At 37.9% G+C, this 15,846-nt stretch overlaps 1 protein-coding gene across 2 annotated transcripts in view; it reads right to left on the minus strand.

The window, feature by feature from the left end:
* Window positions 1-15,846, minus strand: part of LOC122406936 (ankyrin repeat and sterile alpha motif domain-containing protein 1B-like) — a 64,006-nt gene that overhangs the window by 18,800 nt on the left and 29,360 nt on the right. The window lies entirely within an intron of this gene.

Below are 15,846 nucleotides of genomic sequence, written 5' to 3' on the forward strand. Positions count from 1 at the left end.
GGGGTTCAGTCAGTGATGGATCCCTGTTCAATTAAGGAGGGTAGATCACGAAATCAAAATAATCAGAATTTGATAAAATTTAGTGATAACATTCTTTGGCATCAAGTATACAAATACAATTTTTTTCAAATTTTTTACCACATCGTTATCGCATAATTGAGCGTTAAGTCAAAGTTCTTATGCACGAGATGTATAACTGTAAATATGTAAAAAATATGTAAACTCTATGCTTATACACGTGAACTTCAGTGTTCAATTACTCGAGAGCTATGTGGTAGAAAAATCTAAAAAAATGTATATTGTCTTATGTTTTTTTAAAGAATGCATTTACCAAATTTTATGAAATTCTTATCATTTTGAAATTGTTAATATTTTTAACATGGTTTAGCATGGCAACATTGTATCGTTGCGATCCACCCTCCTTAATGGCTTGTAATTTCATTCGCCAAAAGATAAGTTGAAAAAATGTATTTACAATTTCGAATTAATAACTCTGACATGAATTTAAAGTGATTATATCTTGAATTAGGAAGTAAAAATCGACCCAATTTAGGCACCCATAAAATACGATCCTTCGGACGTAATCTACCTTAAAAAAATGTCTATCTCACCGCCTCCGTCGCCAATGACACAACACATGGCGAAGTATTTATTCCATAATGAGTGGATTTAAAGAGCGCGATAACAGCGCGGTTATCGTGAAGAGGCGTTCTCACTTATGGGCGACGATGCTCGAATATCGTGCTCGCTTGGAGCGGCGACCTTGTGATATTGAAAGCCTCTAATATTATTCAGTCTCCGTTTGCGGTAATGCACCATACGTAAATATCATTCCGCACACATGCAAGGGAACGAATACTCGAAAATATATAAGTATGTATGTACGCGGTAGCGAAAAACACCGGAAGTTGGCAACTTGCGTCCGTTGCCTCGTCGTCCGGTGGTGGCGAGCAATATGTACAGTGGAACGATCGTCCGAGCCAACGGTGCTTCATGCCCGCGGTAAATTGCTTCGTAGAAGACCTTCGAGCATCGTCAGCAAGGCAAATATATACGTCCGATCACATGGCAGCAGTGACCAGCAGCATAAAAGATCCACACGCCCCCGGAATGTCAATGAAAAACGATTCGAGGTACCATTTAAGAGCGATTGTTTTCAGACACTCGAATTCTGGATGGTGACACTTCGTTGCGAGTCTGAAAAACCCACGATTTTTCAGCTTTCATCGTCCTTTTTGTTAACAATTAACTTTTTGCACATAGTCAGTAGCACTCGCTTCAGGAAACAGTGAATTGCCTACGCTCCCTTTCTCGTTCTGCGTCCATGGATTCTCATGACACTTGCATTTACGGGAAACAATGTTGAAACGCGAAAAGAACAATGGGCTCTGCCTGAGATCACATTGCACTTGATATAAGGACAAATACGTATTAATTGATGACCTTAAAGTGGAGCGGAAGGGAATCAAGGGGGGGGGGGGGGGGAGAGGATGGGACACGAATGCAAATCGAGATTCCGTGGAAAAATAGTGAGTCGCTCGCCCTGAATTTCACTGCTATCGTCAACGTGTGATTCAGCCCTATCAAGATTAATTTTACACGCGATTTCTATCGCTCGTATTTCCCACGCGCGTCAGGCAGATGCGCCATCTTTTAGCTCGTGTCACCGCGAATGAGTATTAAGCGATTGTGAACCAACCGGTCCCACGTTCGTGATATTTATCCATATTTTTAAACGACGCTCTGTTAGGAAAAATTCTGTAAACGAGCGACCTCGATTTCCCGCAATTTAGACGATTTCCAGAAGGCCTTTTATGAACGGTCGCTCAAAGTTGGGTGAAGACGGGTTCGAGGAGCTCGTAATTCCACAGAAAAAGTTGCCTCTACATTTTTCTCTTCGATCCCTTGCTTATTATTTTCATCATCTCCAATTATATTTAATATTTCAAATACATCAGTGAAGAAATGAACTTCCTCAGGAGATTCTCGGGACTCGATAATCTCTGTTCGACTCTCAGGACTTCGCTTATATACTGTTTTATCTCCAGCATGAACCGGTTCTTCGTAGAATCTATCGATGAAATAAATATCAGTGCGAATAAAGACCGTGCGAAAAAGATAATTGTTTGATTATCGTGCCATTCTGATGAAGCCATTATCAGTGTGAGTAATTCAACAAGGAATATTATTCCTATAAATTTTATTTACTTTGCGATGCAGAAAAAGAGTCATTTTCATATCGAGGCAGGCAGATCAATCGGTTGGGAGAAAACGATTGCTGCGAATCGCTAAAGCAATGTTTATGACCGAACAATCAGTTTAAAAATAATAGACGGCGGTTGTTTGTCACATGAGAAAATCAGGACGAAAAAATTATTCGAAAGTTCCAGTTTATAACGAAAATAATAATTCATTTTACCACACTGTTTTATTGTTCTTGACGCTGCATTTTCGAATGTGAAAAGACAGGAAGCGAAAAAAGATACAGTTCACATGTACGAGACGTGACGAGTTCCGGCAACGCGGAAAACACCACACGTGACGAAACAGAACGTATGGGGAATTCCACGTTGCTTACACATTTTCGAAAATTCATTTTTTTTATTCGTTCCACTTTCTCGTACGATTTTTCATTTGCGAAGGGACCGGTCACGTTTTTCAAGATCTTTCGAAGATTCGTATTTACAGATATAATGGCACAAATTTATTCGAGTAATCCTGTCTCATGAGACTCGAACTCTTTTGAATTATTTGAGCTTACGGTGTTGAAAAAAATTAAGGAATTGAAGAATGAAAGGAAATTTAAATGCAAATTAATGAAGGAGGAATTTCATTAAGTGGAGCAATCGAATATATATGGAAAGATTCTGAAAGGATAAAAATGTTTAAAAATTTCGAAACCTGATACAAATGACTGTGTTTTCACAGCTTGCATTCCTCTCGATTTTTATAGCAAAAACAATAACGATTCAGCTTCATGTTTGTCTGCACAAATTTAACGAGACAAATCATTGGCAATATTCGTTCACAGTTTCAATGGGACTTCTAGATAAAAATGATCACTTTCAAGAAAAATTTGCTCATTCGTATCAACAAATACAATCAGAAATGATCATCACTAATTAAATTACCACAAAAATAACTCTAAAAATTTCATTTCTAGTCCATGAGTATATTTGGTCTAACAAAAGAAGTAGCTATTCAAATACCCTGTTGAATTTTTGTCAACCATGATTTCAATTAATTAAAAAAATATAAATGAAAAACTATTTATCCACTTTCGACTCAAAAGCTCACGCAAAACTGTCTACAATTGACTTCACGTTCCGGGGCCAGAAACCGTAGCGACTGTACCAATTGAAGAATTCAACGGATTGAAAAATCCTGTAACACTCGTCTCATTGTTCTTCTCATATAAAAAAATAAAAAATTCGTACCAATGAAAAGCGTAAAATAAAAAAAATATCTCAGTGACGTCCAATTGCCCATATATAAGTATATATTCAGGGTTATATCTCCCACTCTTTTTGTTGGCGCGTGACGTAACACACGCCACCGGTCTCTATTATTACTTAGGAAATAAACGAGCAACAAGTATGAGCACCGAGGTTTTCGTGCTCTGGCACGCCTAGAACTTCGGACATGCAGGGGCTTCGTGTGACTCGAGTTTAAACTCGTGGTGGTTTAAACCACCACCACCAGTGAGCAGCATGCCACCTAAGTGCACGTGGCTCAAGTACGCTTCGCGGCTCATTCCCCTCAGGGTCGTCCTGCATACTCAAAGCTCCGATTCTCTTCTCTCATATGACTACTCTTCCCTCCTAACAAAACCGTCAACTTTCCGTCTCGTTTTCTCGCTTCCTCTCTCTCTCTCTTTATCTCTCATATTTCATGCTCGTCACACCTGATCTTCTTTCAGCATATTTTTCGCTCCGTGCCTCAACCAACAATTATGAGCTCTCAAGTGGTTATTTGATATGATCCGTTTAAATACTTTGCTCCCGATCTTCTTACCACTTTGTAAGCATTTTGAGGAACCGAGCATTACGTACAGTGTCAGTTTTCTGTGAAAATGAGCCATTATCGATTATTGTCATGATTTATAACTTCACGATAAACCTTTGTTCCATATGTTCCTTAAGGAGGAACATTAGATTGTTTTTATCTGAGTTATTTAGGTTATGTAAAGCCTGTTTGCTTTGTTTATATGAGATCGACCCCCAAAAATACGTCATTTTTGGATCGAATTTATGTGAAATATTAAAAAATCGCAGAACTTAACAACCTCGATTTTTGCACACGTGTTTTTTAGACTTCAAAATGTGGAATAGTACTTTTTTTCTAACCTAGTATCATTTTTTATTTGTTTACGAGTATGGAAAGATGGGGCCTGTGGAGTTATTTCCATGCGAAGGTGTTAAATATTCCAAGTTTGGAAATCATTTACTAAAAAAATGGTTTAATGAAAAGGATTCAAAATTGGAGAGGTTGGAGAAAATATATCCAAAAATGTATTCTAAAAGTTTCATTAAGACATCACCATTTTTCTCAAGCCGATGTTCCTCCTTAAATATTCTGATTTCATTGTGAAAAAATCTGTGATTTATCGAGTGCGATTTATAGTCGAAATTTTTGTACGTTTTATGTTCAATTCTCGTTTCATAATCTGTGGACGTGATATAAAGAAAATGAAACTTTTCGAACTTGTACATTTCGATGTAAACATTTATGCAGAAATGTGGAATATTCTTTGTTCAAGCATCGTTGGTTGTTACGACGAGAAATCTGTTCAAAATCCATTGAAATTTTGCTGCTGCCAATTTCCACAAATTGCTATCAGCTTTATTTCTATTTACATTTTTTCAACATTTCAAACTCATATCCATAGGAAGTTTGCATAATTTTATTTCAGTTTTGTTTGCACAGATTAGTTTGGGTTCGCTAGCCGTTTATCTGGGCTCGTGGGTGGGGTTTGTTGTTTGAAAATAATCATATGTTCCCTCAAAAGCCACCTGCCAATAGCATTATCATATGCTAATGGTAAATGGCACAGAGCAGCGAACCGGTACGGTTAAAAATCGTCTGCTCTGTTCGCAATATTGCGCACAAATTATTAGTTCGATTCTGTGATTTATTTAAGTTCGTAACTATAAATAAATTGATGTATTTAAATTTTTATAAGAGAAATGCGTTTGAATTCGCACGTGATGGCGATTTTCTCTCAAAATATAGAAGGTCAACGAATCATTTAATATCATCAACAGAAATTGAGTAAGAATTCAGCGCTTTCACTTCAGGATCGTTAAACAAGTTGTGCCAGAGACGTGAGTTCTCCAAGAGGCGCACGGATCGCGAATAAAGATTTCTAAACAGCTTGATTCTGCTTTACCTTCAAACCATAAACGATAAGAAATATCGTTTTATAGCTTTTTTATTAAATGTCCAATAAACGAAAAGGCAGGAATTTCAATCCCGTATCAGAACCGGATTTAAAATTCTCTTCCTCGAAACAAAATTCCATTTTGACGTGGGATATGAATCGTCAGAACTTGCGAGAACGTGCTCATTTTGCACAAAGAACCGTCTCCAAGGAGAACATTATTTTTAAGGAGCTTATCACTGGTGCTGCGCCTACGCCGTCATACGAATAAGAAGTTTTGACTGAACAATCTACGAATAAAATAGTTGAATCTCACCACTGTCTTTCAAACGATCCAAACTAGCGATATCGGTCCCGGGGCACTCGTTTTTTCGATAATCCACGCATGAAATCCACTTGAATCGTAGCACCATACGAAAGAAAATGTAATTTTTCGTAGCAATGAACTTTTTTTAAAGAATTTTCCTTGTTTCACCAAAACGGAGTATTTTTTTTCGACACACGCGTCTTCAGCACTTTCCAATTTCCCTTTCAACTGCACCGGGGACGTTTCGCGTGGCAGAAAAGATCGGACCGGCGCGGGTTAATTCCCGAGTTATATATGAAAACTGTCCGGCTGTCGTTTTGCGGAGACGATGGCGCGAGGCCAGTTTACGAGAAGACTAATTCGTACACGGCGCTAGGTCAAGCAGCGGAGTTAGCTGTGTGCCTCGAGCTCATAGTAGACTATACTAATACGAGAGCGAGGAGAGGAGAGGTTTAACTCGCGCGACGACGGAGGCGAAAGCGAAGAGGTGGCGGAGGAGACAAGAGAGAGACCGAGAGAGAGAGAGAAAAAGAGGGAAGAAGAAACGACGAAAGAATACAGTGCCGGTGGACGTACGAGGCAAGAACTTGGCTCATCGAGGTTTCAGTTCGGAATCGCGAACGGCGTGGTTAAAAGAGGGGAATAAAAAAGCACGAAGACTGGGCGAACGAGAGAGGCAAGAATCGGAGGACGATGTTGAGAGGAGAAATGAAATAAAGTTTGAAAAAAGTGTACGAGATGAAGAAGCAAAAGGAAGAGAACAAGAGAGAGATGAAAACCGAGGGGGAATAAAAAATGAGAAGAGAAAACGAATTCAAAAGAGCACAAACAAGATTAAGTATGCGGACGAAGAGAAACTGAATTGTAGAAAAAAAAAGCGTGAAGAAAACAATATTATAAGAATCCAAAAGACACTTTATAAAAACGATCACTCGCCTGAACTAAAGTTTACGAAAAAGAAGAAAATTCAAAGAAATAAATGGAGTAAATTAACGAACATAAATGACATTGAAAATATTCAAAATTCAACAAAACTCTCCAACAAAAACGAGCTCAAGTAAAAAAAGACGCGACAAACGAGAGATACGAAAGACAACAACGCGAGAGAAAGAGAGCCCGAGAGACTCGAGTGATTACGAGACGATCGAGAAAAATATCTCGTTGTGAGGAAACGCAAGAGCCCCCAGTTTCAAACGCTCGCCACCCGCGCTCGAACTAACAATGAGCGAGACGAGAGGGCCTTACCCGGGTCAGATCATCGGGCTACTGTGGCTCACTCGGACCACGACACAAGTAAACTTGGCGTATATGTAACGAGAGAGACATCGGTACAGATATAAAGCCCACTCCTTCTACTGCCGGCTTTTTCGCTCTTTTGGCTGCTTTAGCCCGTGCAAGATGATCCCAAGAGATGGGACTGACCTGAGCCAGGACCCTGCGGTCCCATGTTATTCTGCTCCTACGCTATATTTACTGTCGAAGTATGCGTGCACGTGGGTTTCCGAAGATACCAATAAGACGATCACGACGACAAGGACGTCGCGGAACAAGTGGGGCCTTAATACCGGTAAACTGGAAGGGGCGAACGATCCCACCACCACCGAATTCTCGACATTCCCTCCACAATCTCGTACTTGACGATTAAGGAATAAAAAACTCATAATGTTAAAATATCTGATGGCCGGAAGCAAAATAACTTTTCGATGATTCGACGAGCTAATGGACTTCGGCATTGATCGAAACTTGGAAACTGGAAGAAACTTTTCTCACACTTTCTTGCGTTTTTAATCAGATTTTTGTGTTGGTTGTTCTGTTCTGACAGCTCTAGGGGCGGATTCATTTTTTTAGGATAAATTCGTCGGATCATTTTGCTTTTGAGACTCTCTTTTTTCGGAGCTCCAGATATACTTATTCAGTGGGAAACTGAGAACTGTAAATCTGGAGACCTACGGCTGGTGGCAATGACCAAGTACGTGTTTTTGAAAGGATTTTCTTAGTGTCGCTCCACATTTGGTGAGAAAACTCGAAAAAAATGAACTTGCTCTCGTCCATGTTGACCGAAAATGAGAAGCTCAAGGCTTTTCGTGCAGCGAACAGATGTCCCGGGCCCGGTGATTAATGGGCCGGAAAGGAAATGAGCCCCTGCATCTAGAAAAAACGCCTTGCTACTTTTCCGCCAGGTCTCGTAGACCTAGAATAATGGCTGCTAGGGCGGTGCTGTTACGAACAGGTGGAAATGGACACGCGGAGGTTACACATTTTTACATCGTAGAATACGCTGCTTAACGAATTAACTTATTGTTTTAGAAGCTAAAAAATTGTTTTTCGGACATTCGGTCCAGAATTTGGAGCATCGATAACCAGCTCTTGGAGAATAATAGATTTTAACTCAACAAAATATTTTAAAAAATTTTCAGTTCAATAAATTAAAATATCAAAAATTTAAAACATTGAGAATTCTAAAAAATGAAAATTTAAAAAATGGATAATTTTGAAAATTAAAGATTTAAAAAACGGAAAACTCAAAAAATTTTAATCCAAGAAATTTTAATCATAAAAAAACACCTAAAATTCGTTAGCATAGTCACAGCCCCATTTGTACGTGAAAAGTAACTTTCATCAAAGACCATTAACTCGCTAATGGGACTTTATTTGTCGTCGTGTTTGTTCTGCGTTCGTATATACGCAGACTTCTGAAGCGTCTCACAGTTCGATGCGACTCTACTGTTATGTCACACAGTTTATACGAAAAATGGTGAGTTTGCGGGGCTTTTTCCGTCTTCTCTAAGAGATCGCACGTCGCGAGCGTTGTTGTGGAGCGAGAATTGAAAAAAAATGTTGAAGAGAAAAAAGCGTTGTCGCGTGAGTCACATCCCACAGTTTACGCATTCCACCGTGATGTCATGCGGACGCGGCTTCTCTCTCGGCAAGCGGGCGTGCACGGCCCTATATATGTATACATCCTCAGACAAAACAATATTTTAAACGATCATCCAAATAGTTTCGGACGAAAGGATCATGGGAATGTATTTTCTCGGAGCATCTTCGGTACACCAATGACTCAAGAATTTTCCAGCATTTTAGTGTTCACTTTCGTTATGGACGAGCCCGAATTTGACGAAAAATTTTTATTGTTCAAGTTTCGAAAGATCCTCGACATTCGAATTAACGTTTTCCGACATTTGTCAAAACATTCGGAATCGCGAATCATTCGCATTTTGAACTTTCCTAAAAAACAGTTTCATTTATCGACGAAAATATGTTTTTTTTTCTAATTTGGCATTAAAAAGGGCATGAAACTGTTTCAACGAATCGAAAATCGAAATTTCCTTTAAAAAATGAAATTTTATAGAAACTTTCGCCTCCCTATCCATTCGAAGGGATAATACGACATTATCCTGTCGGTGCTAAAAGCATAACGATGTTATGCTCGTTAAGCAGGAACAATAATGATCGAGGAAAAACGGGATGATTGAAAGTGAATTTACCGTCGGCAATGTCCTGCAGCGGGACATTGTTAGACAGGAGTAATTATAGCTCGGTGCAGCGAACGGGATAAACTGCGAGAAGCACGAGCCGGGGGAGTGCTCGCCACTTGGACACGTCAACGCCTCGAGCGTTTAACTCAGAGTTCTTCATGTTTTTGAGGACTCTTTTTTTCGACGATAGCAATTAATCGGTGCTCAATTACTTTAATTTTGGCTTAACGAAATTTGGCTCTTTGGCCGTGCATTTTCTGTCCACGAACTTCGAAAAATTCCCTTCACCTGCATGAAAGATGTTTTTTCATTATTAGCTCAAGGCATCGCATTTTTTTTAAATTCATATAATTGCCGATCTCGATTAGATTTTCCTGTGCACACGTAATTAAAAGGATAAAATTCTAATGAACGCACTAATAAGGTGAAATTCCGATGAATGTGGGAGCATTGTTGAGAGTTTTCACAAAGGGCCAGTCACTTTGAGACAACTTGAGAATGCCCGAAGACATATCCGGTGTAAACTCAGGCCGGATCCTCGCACCCCGATGAGTCCGAATGGACGATTCGCGTTATTTTGTAATTACGCTGAGCCCGAGTAATTAGTGCGTGAGTCTTGCGGGCACGGTATCGACCAAGTCATTAGTCGCGTGGCAGAGAGACTGGTGCAACACACACGTAGATGAAAATCTATGTCTGTATAGTTATAGAGGGATAGCTTGATTCTCGCGATTCGCTTTACGACTCCATGCTTTCTGACAAAAGTTAACGAGCGACCACCAGTTTGCAGCCCAAAGTCACACACACGCACACACACACACACACACACACACACTTTCAATGAGCCACGCATTCTTCTTACTTTTCTCATTTCTTTTGCTCCTTAATTTTTTTCTTTCCTTATCCAGCGGGACGATCTAAGTGGTTGAAATCCGTTTATTGACTGGGGTGAAAACATTATAAAACTTCCAACTTTGCCAATAACGGAAAAGACTTTTGATCAACTATATTTTTAGTACGTTTCAGTAAAAGCATTGAAGCTTTTCATTCCGAAGACATGCTTTTGCGTTATCTTTCAAGTCATCTCAACATTTTAAGGTAACTACTGTACTGCATGCTAGTCAAATGAGTGCTAAATATTCAAAACGCTTTTAGACCAAGTTTAACGCACCGCGATTAAATGTATTGTTAGTGGATTTGTATTACAGCATATTTTATTAAGATGTAAAAATATTAAAAACGCTAGTTTTGCAAAATCATCAACCGTTAAATGCAAATTTCCACGCTGACACATTTTCACTGGTGTTTTTCAAAGAATTATCTGCGTTTTTTCATCGTCTTTATTGCAACAAGTCTTATTTTATTCGTCAACTGGTCCTCTATGAATCTACCATCTTTTCTTAACTCGATCGTTTCACTGTTGCAGCTAATTGTTCATTAAGTGAAAAAACTTTTCATTCATAATTTCTAAAGGAATGAATTTAAAGGACAATCTACGTGGTGAATTCGTAGAGGATCGGTTGAGGAACAAAATGAGACTTGGCGCAATAAAATCGGTTAAAAAATACAGATGATTCTTTGAAAAATACCTGTGAAAATGTGTCATCTTGGAAATTTGCATTTATCAGTTGATAGTTTTGCAAAACTATCAATTTAAATATATTTTCACGTTAATAAAATATGCTTGAATACATATCTATTAACAATAAGTTTAATCGGTACGTTTAACTTGGTCTAAAAGCGTTTTGAAAATTTAGCACTCATTTCACTAGCATGCAGTACAGGTGTTTATGGACGCTTGCGGCGGGCGAAAAAACGTGATTTTCTCGATTTTTTTTCGACAAGAAAATAAATGTTTATTGAAAAACTGTGAACAACGTTCATCAGTACATATGTTCATGTACTCGTACAATTTTTTTCAACAAAAAATTTTTCAAAATGGCGCAACTCCAGCTGTCTTCCAGTAGCACCTTTTTTGAGCATCAGTTGCGATGGACATGATAACTAAAAAACTATTAATCCGATCCATATCAAATTTATATCGCTTATTTATTACAATAATAGCTTGGGCCTGGACGAAGGATTTGTAAAAATTTTGATTAAAAAAAATGGCGAGAGTTTTAACAAGAAATTCATTTTTGAGGTGCTTTTTCGATTTTCTTGTTACAATTTTTTTTCCAACAAAATACGAAATCCTTTGCCCAGGGCCTGGCTACTATTATAATAAATAAGCGGTATAAATCGTGTCCACCGCAAAGGTATTTTTCAAAAAAGACGATTCTGAGATAATCGCGTTTAAAGATTCAAATATTAGACGACCGGGCGCACTGGACGGTCAGTTGAAATACCCGTAGCTACGAATCTAATGCCCCGATCTTTACGAAATTTGGTGAGAATATTCTTCGTTCACGCACTGTACTTGAAGAATATCTAAAAAAAAAATTCCATTTTTTCGTTCGTCACAAGTGTGTAAGGTCTTAAACAGCAATGTGAATCGCAGTCACTCGTTCAACAAAATGATCGTTGCTCACACTTGAGTTTTTTCACGTTTATCGCAACGACAGAACCGATGAGATTTTTACCTCAGTCTCTGATAAGATGATCTCAACACACATGCCAAATCTACCACGAATTATCGCGGATCACTGTGAACTCGAACGATAACAACGCTCGGCACTCCTTCGATAAAACTCTGTATGCAAAATCCAAAAGGTTTCAAGAACTCGGAATGAGAGAGCAACTAATCCAGTGCACCGTTCTTTTCTTTGCTCCTCTTGTCTCCTCGAACGTCCGTCGCTCTGTGAAGAAGAGACAATCTCGTTTCGGACTATCTAACACGGAAAGAGGACACGCGTACACGTCTTGGTCAGGAATTATCTTATCAGTAAATGCCCGTGGAGTTCTCACTCGCTCATTTTTCATACTTCTCATCAAACGTTTACGCGAATACTTCGATTTTCTGCAACAAAATATTCCTTCAATATTCCTAATATTTATTGACATTATATCGAAGTAATATTTGGTGGCAGAAGCTTAATTAACAACCTTGAAATACCAAATCTTGAGCTGCCTTTAAGGAGAGTGATTTTTTAAATGATTGCTTTTTAGTTTTAGAACTTAATGGATTTATCAGCCACAGATGTCAATGCCCTCTGGGCCAATTCGCCGAATTTCGTCTCATCTTAAATCGAAGAATTCAAAAATTCGATTGAAATTATAAAATTGTGATGTAATGAAAAAAAACTGAGTACTGCTTTGAAAGTGATTTCAGAAAAAGTCGAATACCGAAGTCATAAAATTGTGTGTATTTTCATACGTTCTGATCGAGCACCATCAAAAGAATCGATGATTTTTTCAGTTCTCTTGACACTGTGAAAGCAGTACTCTTCACGATTGTTTGCTGTTTCGATGATTTATCGTGAAGTGATATAACTAAGAATTTTTCGTTTTTTCCAAAGTCTCGTTACAATTGTAAAATTTATGCTGATGTTTCATGAAAATTGAAAAAATATTGTTCCCCTATGGAATCTCACCATCCACTTACCTTTTCCGTTGTCCAATAAGCGTCGTTAATAATTTGCGAACCCTGATAAGTTTTCTATCGAGATCTACAACGTGGTGCAATTTATTAAGATTTTTTAGCATAAACTTCAAAGTTTCCATGTGCAAATGAACATTTCTAGGGAGTGTAAATCGGTAATCTGTGTTAAGAAAGTTTATTCCAGGCACTTTTCCACGTGTATCCTCGAGGGAGGTTAATTCCGAATTTTTATTGAAGCGAAAATCGTTTCGATTCTATTCGAGGGCATTTTCAGATAATAAATCTTCGACATTATTTGCATCACGTGTGATCTGCGACGTTTGAATGACAGTGGTTAATGAGAGGATAAAAGAAAAATTTCTATTCATCGACATGACGTGCGAAAAAACACATAAACAAAAAATTATGACAATGAGCATTCGTGAGTAAGTTTTCATCGAGGATGTTCCGAGCGTGACGTTTCCAGTGTCGAAGATTCAATCGAATCAAAATTCCAACTCAAAAGGATCGTTACTTTCCAAAATCATTTTTCCACCGATCCTCTCCACTCGAGACGCGCATGTCCGAAACATCCTTAATGTTCAAATCTATGCCGATCAACATATGCCCAAAAGACACGCACACGCTCACAAGCACACGCGTAAACACTCGAAAAAACGTCTCGATAACGCAGGGCCATCAAAAAAGCGTAAAATAAATAAAGACGTCATTACATACATAATAGCATAATATTTATTGGCAAATCAACGAGTATCGTATAATGCACTATAATCCCTTAATATCTAGGGTAAATATAGAGATATTTATTCTATGTGGATTCCATCATTAAAACATGTAACATGAATAAGATATTTCAATCGATATATTTGTGTACGTGTGGGTGTAAAGGTGTATACGTAAAGCAAAGATAGTTGTAATGAAAAAAAACACACACAAAATTGCGTCCTTACGGCTCTAAAATTCGATCCGAGGGTCGCAGTACAATAAGCTGTTCTCATGAGTCGACTAAAATATTCACCCCAGACAAGATTATTTACAAGCATGCGAATACGCTTGATTATTTCCCTCTTTTGCTTCTCGATTTATGCCTCTTCATACTGATTGACAAAATTTTATCACAAAGATTTTGTACTCATAAATAAGCGAAATTTCGCGTTTTGTGCATTGTACAAAAGATATATAAGAGTCATAATAACAACACAATAACAATAATCATAATAAATGTTTAATAAATCCGTAAGTAATAATAAAAATAATAATACTCGAATAATCGTATTATCACGCATCACCAATTGGCAAAAAGTACGAATCGAAATTCAAGTTTTTCTTTACAGTTTTATCATCAAAGCTATCGTCGATCTTTAGGATTTTTCGTCTCCAGACGTCAACCCATTCAATATGAAATGGATGAACGGCGAGTCCGAGAGCGTCGAACGATTATTTATTTAATATCTTTATTGCATTGTAGTATTTTTTGAAATATTAGTATCTTTATTGAATTGTGATGCTTTGTTCTCTTTTTTTATTCAACGACGATTAGTATTGAATACCTCAAAGCAGATACGTACATATTGGCTTTCTTATATCGCTAGATGAACATGATGCGACGAATATACTGTGCGAGAATACAATTTTGAGGTGTTTAATCATGAGGGCTCGGTTATGGGTTGAATTATGTGGGCGATTGATGTAGATAAAAGTTTGGAAGCTTAGAACAGGGTGAAAAGTCGAAAAAACGAAGAATGCTATTGCTGAATAACGATCAGCGAGTTTAATTTCAATTTATGGGTGTAATTTATCTTAGAAACTAACTTTGAGAGCATTTTATATGTAATTATAAGATTTTCAACGGTGTTCAGAGCTAAACATGGAAACTGATAATCCAATCACCTTGATGAACGTTGCTGATGGCAAAAAAGTCTTTTTTTTTTCATATTAACTTTTATTGAACTTAGACGAAAAGTTGCAGGAACGAAATAATTTTGTCAAGCGAAAAAAATCCGGTATTTTGCCTGCAGCAAATTCAATTAGATTCGTGTCATGAAATATTTTTCTAACAAAACATTATTAGTAATACCGAATCAAGTTGATGATCGCACGAACAAAACTTCGATATAACGAAGCAAATCGAGGTTGGTAAAAATAATTCATTCTAGCGATCGCCGTTTGGACAATTCAATTTTTGAGATTTAAGCAAACATTTCATCAAAGCAACTGAAAAATTCTCATTCCACAGAAGATCTGTTGGCTTCCCATTTCCTGCTCTCAAAATCGGATTCGGTACACGAAGCACAATTTTTTTTCTTAATTTGTGCTAAAATTCCAGTACTTTTTCATCTGCTCGCGTCTTTTTTTTCTAACTTCTCTAAACTCCGGTCGTACAACGATTGTCACGAACGTCTCGTCCCTCGAATATTTTTTGACCGATCTTTCAACACGTCAAAACCAATTTAGTGTCGCTGCCACAACAGCGTTTTACGGGCACGTTTATTGGAACTGTTATAATTCTTTCTCAAACGTCATCAAAGCCACTGGAATTTTTATTATGCGTAATTTCATAGTTATAGATCGTACGAGAAGAAAGAGAATTTTGTTTACTGTTCTCCTCGAATAAACTCTCAAAAAAGTATTTTTTCGGCTTGTTACCCACGCCAGCTGACCCAACAATAGTTAGTAAATTTGTAAATATACCTCGATATTAATTCGTGAACACAGTATATAACGCTTCTATCCATATATCCATAAATGTGTGTATGACTAAATTGGAGAAATCATCAAAGTTGTGAAACTCGATGTAACGATAAACAACGAAATGATTCGTTAATCGATTGTCAGTGTTACAAATACCGATGCGTAAAAAAAGTCTGATGTAAAAAATGACGAGGAACGAAAAAAGGAGAAAAATGAGTCGAGAAAAAACGACGGATTTATCGCGAGAGCTGGCAACTGTTTTTTTTCCACGGGAATCCGCGAGTTTCGATCTCGAAATGATGAAACGAGAAATAATAAGTTTTGTTAATTTACCGCGGTAAAAAGAGTTCAGGCAAACTGTCGACGATAAAAACGAAATACAACGAGGATGCATGTACACGAGGATAAAAAGCGTCATGCGGTGCAGCCAAGCGTACGGCGCTGTTTA

Source organism: Venturia canescens, chromosome 2 (assembly GCF_019457755.1).
Source record: "Venturia canescens isolate UGA chromosome 2, ASM1945775v1, whole genome shotgun sequence".
Classification (NCBI taxonomy): domain Eukaryota; kingdom Metazoa; phylum Arthropoda; class Insecta; order Hymenoptera; family Ichneumonidae; genus Venturia; species Venturia canescens.